Here is a 12250-nt window from a genome sequence, read left to right as displayed (position 1 = left end):
TTGTGATCTTTTAATGCTTACTGCGGTACGTATCTACATTCGAGACATTTTAGTTGCCTATTTATGAGACCGTGTATGCAAACAGTACATGCAGCATGCTGTAGCTTCTTTTTTAATTCGACAGACTGAACTCAGGAGGTATCTGCTTTTGACTATGCAAAAATCTGACCCAGTTTCTACCTGTATCTACTGTTTCATGCTTTAACTGAAGTTTGCTAAACTATAATTGTCAGTGTTTATCCCAGCTCTCAGAGGGCAAAGGAATGAAATAGACTATTCAAATCTGCTCAAAACATCAGCCAACAAAAATCACAGTAAAATGTAAAGAACACACTACGTACAACATGTGCGTGTATAAAGGCCATAAATTCTACAACTCACAACTATTTCTTTTCTAGCTGTGGATGGTTTATCTTCTGCCTCTTATGAGAGATCAGACGAGAATCTTCATTTTCTCTGCTTTGTCTAACCTCTACAGAGCCTCTGTATCTGTAAGCATAGAAGATGTAGAATATGCATTTCATAACACAGCACAGGACTTGTGCCCTCTGGTAGTTCTTCTGAGGAAACACCACAGTCTCTCACACCGTCACCATCTGTGAGCACAGGCTGCTGCTCTGCCAAATGTAGAAAATCACACACAGAAGTGAAGAGTATTACTACTATTAAACAATAGAGCTTCTTTGCAATGTGTGTGAATGAGAGGGAGATAGGTACTGTATAATACTGAAGATGCAAGGAGTAGATAAGTTTAAATACCTGGAGTCAACTATAAAAGGCAATGGGCACCCGATTCACATGTCATCAGTCCATACAATGGGCATTATTAGCAGAAATCAGATATGGGCCAGTAGGGGCCTTCTACACCTAATTTGTTCAGAAGGTTGTTATCATCCATTCAGATGGAGGATCACTAACAGGAGGATGGGAAGACTCCCTAGATTCTGGTGGATATGGCCGTGTTTACAGGTAAGACCATTACAATGGAGAGCATTTATAGGGACTATAATAAGTCAGCGAGTGTCAGTAATGTTAATATGGTTGCCTGGAGTATTATTATCACATGCTTTACCGTCTTTATGGTGCTGGCTTAAAGTTACAGTGTATAGGTTACTCATACTGATTCAGGGTCAGTGTAAAATAAAATTCTACCTGTCTGAACAAAATCTGGCTCCTTTAATCAGCCGGACAGATCATCAACAAACCTCAGGATGCAGGTTTAATGACCCTCTTAACTGCTGGCACACCTGTTACACCGGAGCATTAGTTAGAAACTTACAGTAATGTTTACATCATGCAAAGACTGCCATACTCTGGGAAATACTGTAATAAAAACAATGCTGTCCTTAACTTTAAACAATGCCTGTCTGTCTGTGCTGAACCATTTCTAATCAGGTTGGAGTCAGGCTGGATCAGCTGAATGTGTTATGTGTAAATATCAGTATTTTTTATTTAGGTGTGGGAAAAATACTCAAGTCTCATTTCAGAACTGTTAAAATGAAAGTGGTGAGGAGATGTATGACCAAAGTTATCATACTCAATTCAAAATACTGGACTTTGTGAGGTCTGTTTAAAGTAGACTAAAAATTAACTGCAGGTTCCTGAGAAGTGGACCGTGGGCACAGAGACACATGGTCATACATATAGTTGTATATGTATGCAGTCATTTTAAACAGACTTGCTACTCTAATGTCTGTCTCACTGTAAGTCCTGCCACAGACTGGAACCCGTTGTGACCCTGAATTGAATGGGCAGAAGAAAACGAATGGATAGACGGATGTTTTTTTTTAATTGTTCTAGAAATCCGAGCTGTCGGTGTGTCCTTGGATTTTGTGCTATTAATATTAGAGCTAGCAATCTTTCTTACAGAATCCCTACAATAAGCTATTTCCCCTGAGATTACACCAATATTTACCTGGAGGCCATGACAAACGTGCCGGGTACATGAAGGATGTAAATCAAGCCACATCTTAACTGCTTACAGTTGAGGAACACATTCATATTTAACTGAAAGATAAATCAATAATTTTCTGTATATTTGTGATCAATATTTGATTACTGATTCCAAGATGGCCTTTATGGAAATCCTGTTTGGGTTTTTTCATTTTACGTCTTTTTTCAGTTTTCCAGGGCAGCTCTCCACAGTCACTGTCCACATGGGTCAGAAGCACTTTGCTAACATGTGGACTCAGACCAGCAACATCCAACATCAACCCAGACAGCGTTTTCCAGGTCCCTGCTAGAGTTTTTGGTTTTTGTCTGTGACTGGAGAGTTAGATTTTCCTGAGGGGTTTTGCAGCTCTCTGTGCTGGAGGAACAGCTTCACACTAAGTCAGTTTTCAGAAATCTATCTTAGTGTTTCTTTCTCTGTAAAATACCTTGAAGTTATGTATGTTTAAGTGACTCCATGAATGCAGCCTATGCCTTATACAATGTAAAATGTATAAATCTTGCTAAATCGCCATGTTATTTTACAGGGAAGGAGACACAGATTGCATTTTAAGTAAGTTTAAGTATGTGGTGGGGCGTGGTCTGCGGTGCCATGCGGACGCACCTGCATGGGATCTGCAATCATGCCCCCATGTTAAAATATGGAATCAGGGTTTGGGTGAGAGTTGCAAGTAGTTTTGTGGCGTGATATGCGGCTGACAGCCGAGAGCTGCAGCCAGAATAAATAAAATGGATCCAACACCGAATCTGTGGTCCCGCCGTGTCTCAGTCACACCACAAAGTACACCATAAGTAACTTCACAGCAATTCAAAAGTGTTAAATGTTTTGGTGTTAGTAGACTTCTTGCAAAAGCAGAGTTAATTTTACTCTAAGTAGAGTCACACTCTTTTAATGTAACTCCGAGGTGTAAAATGATAGTAGTTAAAATCGAGTGTTAAAAATGAGTGTATGTCAAATCTGGAGGTGTTACAATGGAAACATTAACTCTTGACCTCTTGACTCCGAACTCCTAGAGGGGCTATGACACTAATAGAGTAAATTCACAGACTCCGCCCACAGCACCACAGGTTCCAATCGAAGCTGAAGTGAAGCCGTTTCAGAACAATTTGCTCTACATTTTTCTGAGTTGTTTGCCATGCTTGGTTCAGTCAGAGTTAACGTACCAACTCTCCAAAAAGAGTTGAATTAACTCTCTCTGGTGTGGACCCATATAGACACTTTAATAGAGTTGAAATCAAATCTGACCGTGTTAATCTGGACATGCGGGATTTGCTGTGTTAAAATACTTTGTAAGCAATTTACATTAATAATTAATTTTAATTTTAAATATTTAAACTTACTTAAAATGCAATCTGTGTCTCCTTCCCTGTAAAATACTTGGAAGTAAGACAAGATAAAGTGACTTCATAATACAGACTGCGCCTCGAAAAGTATTAAGACAGAAGTTTTACAGAGATGTTTTCTTTTTAAAAATATTATATTATATTATATTATATTATATTATATTATATTATATTATATTATAAAGCAGTCTACCTTACCAGTATGGATCTGAGCTTTAACAGTGAGAAAGTTTTACTGTTAGCAAATGTGTTGAGGTAGTAATGTGAAAACCACCACATGATATTATAGTGCAAGCCAAACAATCTGAAAGACACCATTTTTTGGCATAACTGAATGAATGTGGTAAAACATAATAAAAGAATGTACTTATAAATGTAAATATACTTACAGTCAGGTCCATAAATATTGGGACATCGACACAATTCTAACATTTTTGGCTCTATACACCACCACAATGGATTCCAAATGAAACGAACAAGACGTGCTTTAACTGCAGACTGTCAGCTTTTATTTGAGGGTATTTACATCCAAATCAGGTGAACGGTGTAGGAATTACAACAGTTTGCAAATGTGCCTCCCACTTCTTAAGGGACCAAAAGTAATGGGACAATTGGCTTCTCAGCTGTTCCATGGCCAGGTGTGTGTTATTCCCTCATTACCCCAATTACAATGAACAAATAAAAGGTCCAGAGTTCATTTCAAGTGTGCTGTTTGCTTTTTGAACCTGTTGCTGTCAACTGCCAGGATGCGGTCCAAAGAGCTGTCACTATCAGTGAAGCAAGCCATCATTAGGCTGAAAAAACAAAACAAACCCATCAGAGAGATTGCAAAAACATCAGGCGTGGCCAAAACAACTGTTTGGAACATTCTCAAAAAGAAGGAACGCACTGGTGAGCTCAGCAACGCCAAAAGACCCGGAAGACCACGGAAAACAACTGTGGTGGATGACCGAAGAATCCTTTCCCTGGTGAAGAAAACACCCTTCACAACAGTTGGCCAGATCAAGAACACTCTCCAGGAGGTAGGTGTATGTGTGTCAAAGTCAACAATCAAGAGAAGACTCCACCAGTGTGAATACAGAGGGTTCACCACAAGATGTAAACCTTTGGTGAGCCCCAAAAACAGGAAGGCCAGATTAGAGTTTGCCAAACGACATCTAAAAAAGCCATCGCAGTTCTGGAACAACATCCTATGGACAGATGAGACCAACATCAACTTGTACCAGAGTGATGGGAAGAGAAGAGTATGGAGAAGGAAAGGAACTGCTCATGATCCTAAGCATACCACCTCATTAGTGAAGCATTGTGGTGGAAGTGTCATGGCGTGGGCATGTATGGCTGACAGTGGAACTGGTTCTCTTGTATTTATTGATGATGTGACTGCTGACAAAAGCAGCACGATGAATTCTGAAGTGTTTCGGGCAATATTATCTGCTCATATTCAGACAAATGCTTCAAAACTCATTGGACGGCGCTTCACAGTGCAGGTGGACAACAACCCAAAGCATACTGCAAAAGCAACCAAAGAGTTTTTGAAGGGAAAGAAGTGGACCGTTTTGCAATGGCCAAGTCAATCACCTGACCTGAATCCGATTGAGCATGTATTTCACTTGCTGAAGACAAAACTGAAGGGAAAATGCCCCAAGAACAAGCAGGAACTGAAGACTGTTGCAGTAGAGGCCTGGCAGAGCATCACCAGGGATGAAAGCCGGCGTCTGGTGATGTCTATGTGTTCCCGACTTCACGCTGTGATTGACTGCAAAGGATTTGCAACCAAGTATTAAAAAATGAATGTTTGATTTATGGTTATTCTGTCCCATTACTTTTGGTCCCTTGAGAAGTGGGAGGCACATTTGCAAACTGTTGTAATTCCTACACCGTTCACCTGATTTGGATGTAAATACCCTCAAATAAAAGCTGACAGTCTGCAGTTAAAGCACGTCTTGTTCGTTTCATTTGGAATCCATTGTGGTGGTGTATGGAGCCAAAAATGTTAGAATTGTGTCGATGTCCCAATATTTATGGACCTGACTGTATGTACTGCCTTTCTACTCAAGTTAAACACTGAAAAAATCTCATTCATCCAATGATACTTTGATATGTGGATCACAGGAGCCAGGAATCAGTCTATTGCACTTCCAGTTTGTAGACAACTGAGCCACAGCTGCCTCACAGTGCCATCTACTTCATCCAATGTGTCCATCAGGTCAAGATGGTTTGCTCGTGGACAGCAGTATTGGAGAGGAAGAGGAGGAAGAAAAGACATGTCTATGGAATTGTTTTTCTGTCAAAAGGAAAATTCATAATTGGAGCAAATAATTTCATTTCACATGTGCAGGTATTCAGTGCTGCTCATACAATTAAATTCCTTGTGCATAAATTCAACAACTGCAGCCACGTACATCTCAAATAGGATCATCTTCTTCTGTGATGATCAGCTGTCCCGCTTGATAACCCTCAAAACTAGCAGGTTTTGAGGGTTATCAAGCGGGACAGCTGATATATCAAGGTGGAAAGTGGTTCTCCTCTAATCAGCCTTCTGGATTCAACCAGTACCAAAACTGCCTTCGTCACCTTCTTTCATTATGAAATCTACCCAGTAGTCATTGCTACCTTCCGCAAATGAAGAAAATTAGTAAAGATTCTAGTTCAAGATTACCTATAAGCTTTACGAGCTGTCAGCCATTATCTCCAGCGTCAAAAATCCCAGCATGCTTCACTGCCAGAGTCAGCCAAGTGTTACCTGATTCAAGGTTCCCCTCACTCTTCCATGAAGTTCTCTCTTCATCTACAATTTGTTCTGATCTCTTCTTCTGTCATTCCATTTGCATTTTTGCCTGCATGCTTCAGTGAATGAAAAAACTCTTCAACCTTTGTAACCCACAGTCATCACTACTTCTTGGAGATGTAGTCTGTGGATATCTACTCAGCCTAAGAGCTGCCACCAGTCCCCTCCGAGGCCTTCCTAAAACCACAGCCTCCATTCATGCTATCGTCATCTACGATTATCTACACTGTAAAAAAAACCAAACAAAAGCCCTCATAATGAGGATCAGGAAAGGAAATCTAGCAACTAAAACTTGGCCAAAAAAGAGACAGAAGTCTAGATGCTGGTGGCGGTGAAGATGGAGACTGAAGTGTGAATAGAGCTCTGGCTGTGTGTCTATGAGATGGATGTGGAGATGGGGAGGAGGTGGTTTGCACAAAAGATCATAACAAAGCGACAAGGACAGAGAACACAGATTTAAATCATGCAAATTCTCTTGCCTTCTATCTCGCAATTTTGTGTACCTCTACAGGCAGCTGGCCAAGGGTTTGACTCTTGGCTTGGCAGTTTCCAAGGCCTTGGGTATGGACAGCTTGCTGTACTTCTTAGGCACCTTCTTCATTGCAGCTCCTTTCTGGAGCTCCGATAGTTGGCTAACCTCCCTCTGTGCAACCTTGATTTTAACCTCTAGCCTCCTTCCCAATGGAGGCTACTGCTCCTTGTGGCTGTTCAACTTGTAGCCAAGCATCTCACTGATCAGCGCTGCTGTGGTGTAGATCAGCTTGTTAGTCTCAAGCAAACAGGGACCACTGTTACCTTCACCCTCCACATCTCCTCGAAATCTTCTCTGAGCCCTTGGTACTTATCAAACTTCTCGTGTTCCTTCTTCTTCTTGATGTTGCTGTCATCCGGAACCCCTAGATCAGGGGTGGGCAATCTCAGTCCACGAGGGCCGGTGTCCCTGCAGGTTTTAGATCTCACCTTGGGTCAACACACCTGAATCACATGATCAGAATCAGAATCAGAATCAGTAAGCTGTCGCCTTTCTCACAGACACGGCGCCGGGGCGACAGCTCACTGATTTTGAAGCGTCGGTGGGTCCACTCTTTGTGTTTATGTCTTTTTTTGTGCTAGATTCTGAAGCTGCGGGTTTTATCTCTCTCCAAACAGTATTGACTGAACCATCAACAAAAGAAGATCCAAACTACGCTTCACATTTCGCTTCACGTAAACATCGTCATGAATTCCCTCTGACTTTTGTTGTTCTGCTTCCACCACGATAAAATCCCACCTCATGCAGAGCTCTCTGTCTCTCTCTCTCAGGAATAGGTTTCCCATCCAAAAATCTCTGTTTTCTGCATTATTCGCTTGCTTATTACGCACCTGTCTACCGTTGTTTACAGCGCTGTCGGCCACTGTTTTTTTATTATTATTATTTTTTTTTTACTTACTTCCAAAAAAAGAAATTTTCATTTCTGCTGGTCAATACTGAACAAATGTAAACGTTTTAAAATTATGCAAAATTCCAAAATGCTTAGCTGTGTCTCTAATAAAACCTCTGTAACTTTGCTCTGCTTCACTTCAGCAGCATCAGGTAATGTTCATATGATGATTCATGGTTTTCTTTCGTTTTTGTTCTATTGCACAATATTTTGAAGGTTATCTGCTATAAAAAGCCAGGCCAGGAAAATCTCCATGTTTTTTGTGTTTTATCCTCAGTTACTTTGACACAAAGGCATCTGCTGTGATGCTTACACCTTTGATAAAGTCTCACAAGTGTCAGCTGTCTTTTTATATATATAAAAATATGGATATGTACTGATAAGTTTTTAGAATTATAATATTTCTGACTGTCTGAGGCAAAGTTTCCCAAATTCAAATCGAATTGAATCATGAATTGAATCGATTCGGGACCTTGTGAATTGGAATCGAATCGATTCTAGAAATCAGTGATGATACTCAGCCCTACTTGTTAGTCTCAGTAATGGTGGCGGTAGGCATTGTCCGTAGTGCTGCATTCACATCATCTAGTAGATTCTCAGAGGATTTATATGAACAATTGTGCTTAAGGTACCCTATCTTGGGTGGGGATGATGATATCACCCCCCTGACCTGATGACTGCCCCTTGCCATAGCATTTGTGTTGTACCTCATTGAGCTCCACTTGTGATAGTAGATGCACCTTCTAAATGGTGGAACACTGAGTTACTAGTTGTTTTGCAGTTAGTCTAGAAGTTGGGCATCACAGGTTCCATGTTTCCATAGCTTCCATGTCCTGTTCATGTAACCCCTTCCACTGAGATGACTTGCATAGTAGCATTCTAGCAGCGCCCTTGCACAAAGCCCTGCTTTGCCCAATTAAAAGTTGCACAAAGCAGCTATATCTGGGTTGTGCCAGGTCCTTTTACAGGGGTGGCTGTAGCTCAGGAGGTAGAGCAGGTCATTGGAAGGTTGGTGGTTTGATCCCTGGCTCCTCCAGTCTGCATGTCAAGTATCCGTGGGCAATATAGTAACCCCAAGTTGCTCTCTGATGCGTCCAGAAAGCACTATGTATAGTGAAAGTGCTTGCGAGAATGGGTGTGATTGGGTGAATGTGGCATGTTGTATAGAGTGCTTTGAGTACTCCAGGAGAGTAGAAAAGCGCTATATAAGAATCAGTCCATTTACCATTTACAGCCCTATTTTCCTCCCTTGGTATAGGTCTATCACTATACCCCAAAAAGTTGATTCTGCTTATCTGGATATAACGTTGTCATTGACAGAAACCATTGGTCACTCATCCAGGGGACTTCTTCAGTCTCAGCTGACTGCAGGTTTCCTCAACCTTTTAAACAGTACGGTTGCATAATGACTGAAACTAGCACCACTAGCGAACAATGGACTGTGAGATCAGTTTCTTGATCATCAACATGCAACTTGTCATAACCACTGATCAAAAACCACTGATCAGAGACCATTGATCCATGGCCATGAGTGCCATTCACAGAGAGTTGGGGAATGGCTACAATCACAGTATTGTAAGATGGTGAAAGATGTACCCCTAGCCCCCCTCCTCAAATTAAAGGTGGTCTTTCCCCTTTCATGTAAATGGCCTCCTTGACTCCGCCCTCAAACCAGCGTTCCTCCCTGTCCAGGATGTGCATATCCTCATCACTGAAAGAGTGGCCACTGATCTGTAAGTCAGGTGGGTCTGAGTGACCCAGGGACCTTGAGCAGTGTGGACTCTCATTATTATTATTGTTATTATTTGTATTTTTGCTGCACTGTGCTGCCATTCTGTGTTCCACATTTGTATGTATACACAGGCATGTGTGCGTGTATGTCTGCGGGTGTGGCTGTTTCCTGTAGGCTGGGTGACAGGCACCCATAGGCCTGGTGGGTGTGGCCCTGCAGGAGAGCTGGCCACACCTGAAGACCATGCCACTCACCTGCTGCTGATGAGGCTCGTTGGGGGAGCGATTTAAGAGAGTGACGGAGCTCCCTCCGACGTGGGATTATTGCGTAAGACTCCATGAGGAGTGTGGAAACAGGAGGGCACCGAGCACAGGGAGTGCAAAGACACTGATTTTTGGGAGAAGACACGACACGGAAGTCAAGGGAGCACATGTGGATTTATTGTCATTTTCTGCACTGTAAATAAACTGTTCACTGCACAGAGTCCAGCGTTTGGGTCCTCCTTCCCCACTTCCCCACAGTCTGCCTCGCTGACCGTGACAGGATCTAAAAATTGACAAATTATATTTATATTTAAAGTTATGAAATATGATTCATTAAACATGTTTGTGGTTGTTACAGTAAAAATATAACTTTTTCTACTCGGATTTTATGTTTTTTGTCTGATTTTAGATCAGTTGTGTTAATACAGTATGTCAAAATGAAAACATAACTGTAAATTCAGACATGTGAGGTTGTGCTGAAAAGGATGATACCAAACAAGGCAAAGAAAATAGTTTTTAAAGGTGAAATGTAGAGGAAACGTCAAAAGTAGTTAAAAATGGCCAATTATACCCTGGACCCCAGAGGGTTAAACATTTTTTTAAGTAACACAATAGTTACTTTTCCATCCATCCATCCATTCACTGCCGCTTATCCTTTTCAGGGTCGCGGGGGGCGCTGGAGCCTATCCCAGCTGTCATAGGGCGAGAGGCGGGGTACACCCTGGACAGGTCGCCAGTCTGTCGCAGGGCTAGTTACTTTTCCTGGTAATTAATTACTTTTAGAATCTTGTAACTCAGTTACTAACTCAGTTACTTTTTTGAAGAAGTAATTAGTATCTATAATTAATTACTTTTCCAAACAACTTGCCCAATACTGTTGGTTCTATTGTTGGCGAAGCAGCAGCAGCAGCAGCAGCAGCAGCTAATATAAAGAGATAAACTCATCACTGTGCTGTATTTATTGTCCATTTTATTTAAAATTTTCCATGGATTTAACGAGTACACGTGTTTTGAAAACAGAAAGACACCAGCTGGGATTTGAATGTTGCAATGCAGCTGACAGCCATGTTAGGACTGCAAGATCATAGCATTGTGAATCCACACAGCAAAGCAGGAGGCCTGAATGTTTACTCTGGGGTTACTTAAAACAGCCTGGTGCGAACAAGCAGCACAGGCAGACATGTACACTGCTACGAAGTGAGTCAGGTACTTGAGTGAGATGTGTCACAGTGACTGAGTGAGTCATTAAATTTCCTTGTAACGTTGTGAACACCATGCTGACTCCTTCCGTGAAACTGGCATTCCTTACATGACTATCACTCATTAGATTTCGACATTCCAGCATAGGGAGGACACTGCTGAAATATTACACTTTTGTTATTCAAGCCTTTCTGTCTTATGTCTACAAATTAAGACTAAGGCACCACTTAAAGCTCTCGGGACAGCACTTGGCTGAGTACAGCACATAACAGATTAGTGTTGATTTTTTTTCAGAGTTTGCTTGGGTGGATGTTTATTATTCTAAAAAGAGAAGAACAGCATCAGTGTGACTGCAACTACGCAAGCAGGCTTTGGAGCTCACTTTTCTACAGTGCCACGTGGTTTTTCTGTTTACAAAATCTAGACTGAGAGCTCACTGTATGTTGTGGGCTGTAAGAGCCCACCATAGACAGTGTTGCTGTGTTTACTAAAGTATTCCTTCTTTTAACAATGTACCAGATTGTTGATTTGGCCGTTGCTAGAGGTTTTGCTCTGTCTGATAGTTTTTTTGGGGTTTTCAGCCTCTTCGTCTTGCATCAACATCCCTGGGCCTCATTGAGAATTAAAAGCCTTAAAAGTTACCAGATGCAAATTTCAGAGTTGGAATCAACTGCATATGTTTTATTTGCTTTATTTGTTATGAAATAATGATGAAGCAGGCCTCACCACACCAGGAAAATACTTTCCAGTTAATGGTGCATTTTAGCCTCTGAAAATGGAGAACTGCGCATAGAAATGGAGTTCATTCTTTAAAAGTTAATGCAATACTTTTCTTAAACCCTTCATTTGGTGTTAAACTGCACTTAAAAAAGGGAAAATAATCCATTGTGGTTCAACTACTTTTTGGACCTATCACTATGTTTACTTGATGTAAACAATGAATTGGTTGTTGAGCAGTGAATTTTAATAGACTGGCTGCACCATCACACTGATTTCATGTTGCATGTGTGTGTTGGTGTTGGTGCTGCAGTGATCAGAAACATGTGTCTGGGCTCTCATTGTTTACAGCAATGCTTTGTTTATTAACCAGTGCTGAGAAGAAGCAAAGCAGATACTCGGACACTTTAACACAGGAAACCCTAGAAGAAACGACACACGCTTTACCACGTAAAGCTGTTTCCAGTATTTAATCCACATCATCATCGTTTCCTTAACCCCTCGAGCATAAATTAAAAAAGCTTGACAAAGTGAAATGTACAAAACAATCCTGGAGTAAAACTAACCAAAAAAAGACAAATAGGTTGTACGCTTGTGGGTTTTTGGAGTAAGTGTGTGTTCCTGTGTACATGTGGAGGAGGGGTCCAACGTTTGTCACCCTGGTGCTTACGTGATACCAGAAGGTTTCATGGAAATGACTGAGACTGCTGAACTTTTCCCACATAGTTACTGGCTCCCAGTGAGGTTTTTAGATTATCTGAAATAGGTGAAATCGTGGGAAGCATGAATTCCCACAAGCATATAAAAGAGCTGACTGTTTTCTTCACAGCCACAT

Source organism: Pelmatolapia mariae, linkage group LG18 (genome assembly GCF_036321145.2).
Source record: "Pelmatolapia mariae isolate MD_Pm_ZW linkage group LG18, Pm_UMD_F_2, whole genome shotgun sequence".
In the NCBI taxonomy this organism is placed as follows: Eukaryota; Metazoa; Chordata; class Actinopteri; order Cichliformes; family Cichlidae; genus Pelmatolapia; species Pelmatolapia mariae.
The sequence above is the reverse complement of the archived record's forward strand: the minus strand, read 5'-3'. Positions refer to the sequence as shown.